Raw genomic sequence first — 7,054 nt, 5'->3', positions numbered from 1 at the left:
ACATACATTCAGGATTAAGTCTAATGCCTTTGAGCACAGGAGGTTCACCTTGATCTAGTCCCTGTGCTTCCCTTTCTCTGGCAGACTTCTCCCATCACCAGCTTCACTTTCTCTGCTTTTACACTGCAGAATAATTCATCATTTCAGGCCTCCTTGCGTTTGCTCTGGCTGACTCTCCAGCCTGGAATGCCTTCATCCATTTCCCTTACTTCACCTTTGTGTTCCTGTGCATTCATCTTTCATAGTGATTGCTATTCTCTATTGAAATGAATTTCCTCAAAATAGCCTGCAATTGCAATAGGGAGTACTTTTTTTCTTTCTTTCTAGCTCTAGCATCTATCACAGTGCTTGTGGTCATGGGGTGCATACTCAGTAACATTTCCTTTACTGAACTCAACTAGATCTTCGGGTAAAAGAGGTGGAGTTATTCATTCATTCATTCATTCATTCATTCAACATATGTTTATTGAGAAGCTATAAACGTAAGCACAGGTTATGTGTTAGTGCGATTGCAACCAAGAAGACAATCCAGGTCCTACTTTTGGTCTAGTGAAAGAGATGGAATTAAATGGGTTTGGTGGTGTGCCCGTGTAGTCCCACAGCTACTTGGGAGGCTAAGGCATGAGAATCTCTTGAGGCTAGGAGGCGGAGGTTGCAGTGAGCTGTCATTGTAACACTGCACTCCAGCCTGGGTGACAGAAGAAGACCGTATCTAAAAAAAAAAAAAAAAAAAAAAAAAAAGTAGGGCAACATAAATACACAATTTTAATTCAGATGGGTAAAGACAATAGTGGATCCCAGGGCACTGTTTAGATTATGTTATGGATATGAATAAACAGAGAAAAGGGTGGCTTTTTTTCTTAAAAATATATTTTAGAGACAGGGTCTCACTGTGTTGCCCAGGCTGTTTTCAAACTTCTGAGCTCAAGTGATCCTCCCACATCAGCCTCTTGAGTAGATGGATGGCATTTTAATTAGATGAAATTGTACTAGCAGAAGCATTTGCAAAACAAAGTAATTGCCCCAAATCACTGTGAAACCCTAAGTCAGGCATTAAACTCACGATTTCTGACCCTTGTTCACGAACTACTGCCTCCTATTGCCTTTACTTTTTTAAGTAAAGATATTCTTCTGGTAAACGCATGGTCAAATACAGTGTCTTGGGTAATGAATACTAAAGTGAGATAACATATGTGGAGCAAGCGGGTGAGAATTCGTATTCCATGAAAGTATTTTCTTTTTTTTTTTTGAGACGGAGTCTTGCTCTGTCGCCCAGGCTGGAATGCAGTGGCCGAATCTCAGCTAACCGCAAGCTCCGCCTCCGGGGTTTACGCCATTCTCCTGCTTCAGCCTCCCAAGTAGCTGGGACTACAGGCGCCCGCCACCTCGTCCGGCTAGTTTTTTTTGTATTTTTTAGTAGAGACGGGGTTTCACCGTGTTAGCCAGGATGGTCTCGATCTCCTGACATCGTGATCCGCCAGTCTCGGCCTCCCAAAGTGCTGGGATTACAGGCTTGAGCCACCGCGCCCGGCCGAAAGTATTTTCTTTCCATAGGTGTCTGCTAAACTACCATCTAAGTTTTCCAAAACAACAAAAAAACTTGCGTGGTGGTAAATAATGTATATTAAGCGAAACCTACCAACTGACCTTTATCCTTTCCTTCCTGTTTTTTAATATTAAAGAAGAGACCTCTTCACAAACGATTGAGGAGGCTAGTAAAATGCAGTGAAAAGAGCAAGTTCTTTGGGAGTCAGACAGCATCGGATCCAGCCCACGGGGCAGCACGACTAGTAGAGTAACTTAGATTAAGTCCTTAAACTTCCAGTGTCCGCTTTTGTAAAATGGGAATAATAACAATAAATAAATAGTGAAATAATGTTTATGCAAAGTACTTAGCACAGTGTCTAACACATAAGAGCTTAGGAGAAGTTGGCTATTAAGCGTTTCTAGGAACCCGAGGACTTGGGGTTGTTATTTTAGTTCTTGGAATCAAAGGAACTTGAAGAGTAATCATTCCTAAACTAAGTTAAACCAGAACCAGCCCTTTCAGCAATGATGTAATTTGATCTCTTCGGGCCACCGTCGCTGAGCATGCGTAAATAAACGTGGCGGGACGTATGTGTCATGGCGCTCTCCATCTAAAGTCTGTGCAGTTTCCGGAGAGTGGCGGGTTGATTCTCTCACTTTGGACTGGTTTTTACTTCCCGACTTCTGGGTAAGGGTGGCGGTTGGGTCCATGTGGGGCAGAGTGTGGCGACGGCTCCTTTTATGGCAAGCCTTGTTTCTCCAGTTTCAGTCTTTCTTGGGCTGTTTGCAAAATTGTTTCGCAGTTAAAAGGGGGATTTGCCAGCTGGGATGGGGGAATTGGGAGGCAGATGGGGCTTCCAGGAGCGAGGGTAGGGTCGTTGGCCTCAGGTGCCGCTCTCCAGTTAGTAATATTTTGGGCACCTCGTTCCTTATTGTCAAATTTAACTTCATTTGTTCTCCCACTTTATACCTTAGTGAATTTGTAGATGTGACAGGGCTTTCGCAGTTACATAGCTTTCCCAGATCAGTATCTTAAGAATTTAAGCAGAAGTTATTGAGAAAAGCAGATGTCTTGCTTTTTCACTTTTCGTTCTTCTTTGCTCATAAAACCTTTTTCTGAATCTCGGGACGACAGTTATCTTTCGAATGGAACGTGATCTGGATGTCTGCCTATTTACTGACTTATTCCTGTTTTGTAGTGGTTGGTTACTCGCACTATGCAGACGTGTTGTAGTGCTGAATACAACATTACTACAGACACTGGATCACAGTCACGGCAGATGTCAGCACACCTGTTGTAATCAGTAAGAAGTTACAAGTAGTATGGAGCATCATTAATCCTGCTGTATAAAGCAGTCTTTTTTGGAGTCTGATTCCTTTTAAGTAAAGAATCCTTACAGTGGTTTTGTGAACTTCTTTGGTGCTTGCTTTTCCTAATCAATTTTTATTTTCCAGACTCATCTTTCAAGAGGACTTTAGACTAATTGCAGATAATTAAGGTACTGATTTATTTTAAACCTTTTATGTTTGAGTGCTGTACATATTTCTGCATGTTAGAAAATGCAGAGAGGTAGCTTAATTTCTTAGCTATTTGCCACTATCGTGTTATGGAACCATTGTCCTTTACATACCACTGAATTGAAGAGATATTTTCATTTATTTTACTTAACCTTTCGTTTTCATTCACCAGCATTGACCATGTCCACTTTTTTGACATGCCCTCTTCCTTTGCCTTCCATGGCCCATGGATTTTTTTCCTTCTCTGGTGGCTGCTTCTTGGAATCCATTATAAGCTGATTTTCCTTTATCTGAGAGTTAAATTTGGAGTCTCTCAAGTCGTGGTCTTGTACCTTCTCCTACCTCTGTTCTCTTTTTCTTTCCCTCTGGGTGATGTAATCCACATGCCTGTCAACAATTATTTGTCTTTTTGATTCTACCCATCCTAATGGGTATGAAATGGTATATTATTGTGGTTTGGATTTCCATTTCCCTGATGGCTCATTATGTTGACATCTTTTCACGTGCTTATCAGCCATTTGTATGTGTGTGTTTTTGAGACAGGGCTTCCCTGTGTCACCCAGGCCAGAGTGCAATGGCTCGATTACAACTCACTGCAGCCTTGACCACCTGGTCTCAAGTGATCCCACTTCAGCCTCCCAAGTAGCTGGGACTATAGGTGCATGCCACCATGCCCGGCTAATTTTTACTGTGTTTTTTTTTTTTTTTTTTTTTTTTTTTTTTTTTTTTTTTAGAGATAAGGTCTGTGTTGCCTAGGCTCTGGCCCTGTACTCCTGGTCTGAAGTGATCCTCCCACCTTGACTTCCCAGTGTTGGGATTATAGGCATGAGCCACTGCACCTGGCCCATTTCTATATCTTCTTCATCTAATCTGTTTTTCCTTTTGTTGCTTGTGCTTTTGGTTTCTTAGCTAAGAAAGGAGGGCCTACTCTAACATCATAAAGATTTGTACTTATGTTTTTTTCTAAAAGTTTCATAATGTTAGCTCCTAAATTTAGGTATTTGATCCATTTTCAGTTAATTTTTTGTATATGATGTGAAATAGAGCTCCAACTTTATTTTTTACATGTTGCTATCTAGTTGTCCCAGCATCATTTGTTGAAAAAAACCTATTCTTTCTCTGTTGAATTGTCTTGGCATCTTTGTTGAAAATCAGTTGACTAGGTTATGTATATTTGACATGCATTCTAGGTGGTTTTTATGAAAGAATAATTCTGGGACAGTGATTGTCAAACTTTAATTCAGATCAGAATCACCTAGAGGGCCTGTTAAATATTGCTAGGTTTTACTCAAAACATCTGATTCAGTATGTCTGGAGTGGGGTTCAAGAATTTTCATTTCTGGCTGGGCATGGTGGCTCATACCTGTAATCCCATACTTTGGGAGACCAAGATGGGAGGAGTTTGAGAGCAGCCTGGACAACAAAGTGAGACCTTGTTTTTACAAAAAAATTGAGAAAGAAAGAAAAAATGTTCATTTCTGACAAGTTCCCCATGATGCTACTCCAGCTGATGTGGAAATTACACTTTGAAAACTACTGGACAGGCCGGGCGCGGTGGCTCAAGCCTGTAATCCCAGCACTTTGGGAGGCCGAGACGGGCGGATCACGAGGTCAGGAGATCGAGACCATCCTGGCTAACACGGTGAAACCCCGTCTCTACTAAAAAATACAAAAAACTAGCCGGGCGCGGTGGCGGGCGCCTGTAGTCCCAGCTACTTGGGAGGCTGAGGCAGGAGAATGGCGTGAACCCGGGAGGCGGAGCTTGCAGTGAGCTGAGATCTGGCCACTGCACTCCAGCCTGGGCGGCAGAGCGAGACTCCGTCTCAAAAAAAACAAAAAAAAAACAAAAAAAAAAACAAAAAAAAAACTACTGGACATTGCTTTGCAACTGTGGCTGTACGCATGAGAATGACTGGAAAGTTTTAAAAAGATATTGAGGCCCAGGCTCCATTCTCAGAGATTCATTCCGCTATCTTGGGGCTTAGTTGGGAATTTTCTTTTTTTTTTTTTTTTGTTTTGAGACAGAGTCTTGCTCTTTTGCCCAGGCTGGAGTGCAGTGGCGTGATCTCGGCTCACTGCAAGCTTAGTTGGGAATTTTCAAAAGCTCTTCAGGTGAATAGAGTGAGTGTTCAAGATTGAGAACCATTACTGTAGAATAGTGGTTCTTAATTAGGAATCTATAGTGGAATTATCTGGACAGTTTCTAGGTTCACGTGCTTCACTACTCTTGGAGATTCTAATTCAGAATGGAACCTGGAGATTTGCTACGATAAAAAACTTCCCGCCGGGCGCAGTGGCTCATGCCTGTAATCCCAGCACTTTGGAAGTCGGGCGGATCACCTGAGGTCGGGAGTTCAAGACCAGCCTGACCAACATGGTGAAACCCCCGTCTCTACTAAAAATACAAAATTAGATGGGCATGGTGGCAGGTGCCTGTAATCCCAGCTACTCGGGAGGCTGAGGCAGGAGAATTGCTTGAACCCAGGAGGCACAGGTTGCAGTGAGCCGAGATTGTGCCATTGCACTCCAGCCTGGGCAACAAGAGTAAAACTCTCTCATAATTAAAAAAAAAAGAAAAAGCCTCCCTAATAACTCACCTGTGTAAGTAACTGCTGCTCTAGGATATTGCATCCTCTTTCTTACCATTTTCGGTATTTTCCTTTTCACCGACTCTATTTTTATTCCCTTTATCAAATTTGATTTCCTCTACCTTTGAGAAAAAGTTTTAGTGATCCTTTTTCTCCATTTAGCTATTATGCTGCTTTCCTTTTATTCTCAAACTTTCATTTCCATATGATTTAATTAAAAATTTCTGAAGGCTAAACAATTCCCTCTGTCAGTTTGTTCAAAGTAAAACCTTTAGCTTATTAATAGTGATGAGGGAGATTATTTAGGTACTTATGATATATAGCCAGGTTTATGCCGCATAATGCTGATATGTAGTGTTACATTTATCTTTTTTGAGTGAGTATCTCCAAGTGAAATTGCTGGCTCAAAGGATATACATATGTTTGATATATATTGTCAGGTTGCCCTCCAGAAGGGGTGTACCAGTTTTTCTATGCTTTCAGCTAACAGAGTTTTTGTCAGCTTTTTATCAGTGAGGCAGCTGAAAAATAACTTATTGTTTCAGTACTTGTTAGTATGGTTGAGCATTCTTTCCTTTTTTTTTTTTTTGGCTATCTGTATCTCTTAAGTGAACTGCCTGTTTTTACTTTGCCCATTGTTTTCCAGAATGTGGTTACTTATTAGTGTCACATTAGGTTCTTGCATTGTTTGTACTTTGCCAGTGAGGCAGAGCCATAGTGGGAGGAGCATGGTGTTGAGAGGAAGCCTAGGTTCTAATTTCTAGCTCTATCAATGTACAAATCCTTTTCTTCAGTGGACTCCAGTTCTGTAAGATAAGAAGCTTAGCAACTTCTACTTCTCTAATGATACGGGATGTCTATTGCAGTGGATTTCTTTCATTTGTCTTTTTCCTTTCTATTTCTCTTCAGTGGATCCATGCACACTTGTATATGGGATGGCAAAATTGTGTAATTAAAAAATATGGCTTTTAATTAATGTTATTTAATTATTCATGATCTGTCAGTAGTTCTTCAGCATTCCGAAGGCACTACCTGGTCCTAGCCTCTCTCATTTAATTATTTCATAGAATAGTGGTGATAGAAGAAATCCAAGGGTTGGCCATTGACTTCAGCTTCCCACCCAGTGTAGAATTTCCTGCTATGTCATAGAAAGACTAGCTAAATTCAACTTAAGCATTGTATTCATTCAGTCAGTAACTGTTGTGCACCTGCTATGTGTTAGGCATTGTTAGAGGCGTTGTAGAGACAGTACTGAAAAAGAGATGATGCCTCTGTGCTTAAGAAGCTTACATTGTAATGAGGAAGATACAATTATATATGTGGTGTCAGGTAGGTAAGTGCAATGAAGAAACATGAAACAGAAGCAGGGTTAGAAGCACTGAAAGTGTGGGCATGCTTGGGCAGTGTGGTTATTTTAGATA

The 7,054-nt window shown here is 41.1% G+C and overlaps 1 protein-coding gene across 5 annotated transcripts in view; it reads left to right on the top strand.

Annotated features, from left to right (window-relative positions):
- The first annotated feature begins 2,092 nt into the window (after window positions 1-2,092).
- The window catches only part of LOC105482632 (CDKAL1 threonylcarbamoyladenosine tRNA methylthiotransferase), a 714,041-nt gene continuing 709,079 nt past the window's right edge, over window positions 2,093-7,054 (top strand). For all 5 annotated transcript variants that reach the window (XR_011624002.1, XM_071097572.1, XM_071097573.1 and 2 more), the window contains exons 1-2: window positions 2,093-2,215; window positions 2,983-3,026. The gene's annotated coding sequence lies outside the window, so the exon portion shown is untranslated. The remainder of the gene's footprint in view (window positions 2,216-2,982; window positions 3,027-7,054) is intronic.

This window comes from Macaca nemestrina, chromosome 5 (assembly GCF_043159975.1).
Source record: "Macaca nemestrina isolate mMacNem1 chromosome 5, mMacNem.hap1, whole genome shotgun sequence".
Lineage (NCBI taxonomy): Eukaryota > Metazoa > Chordata > Mammalia > Primates > Cercopithecidae > Macaca > Macaca nemestrina.
Note: the sequence above shows the minus strand (reverse complement) of the source record. Positions and strands in the feature narration are given on the sequence as shown.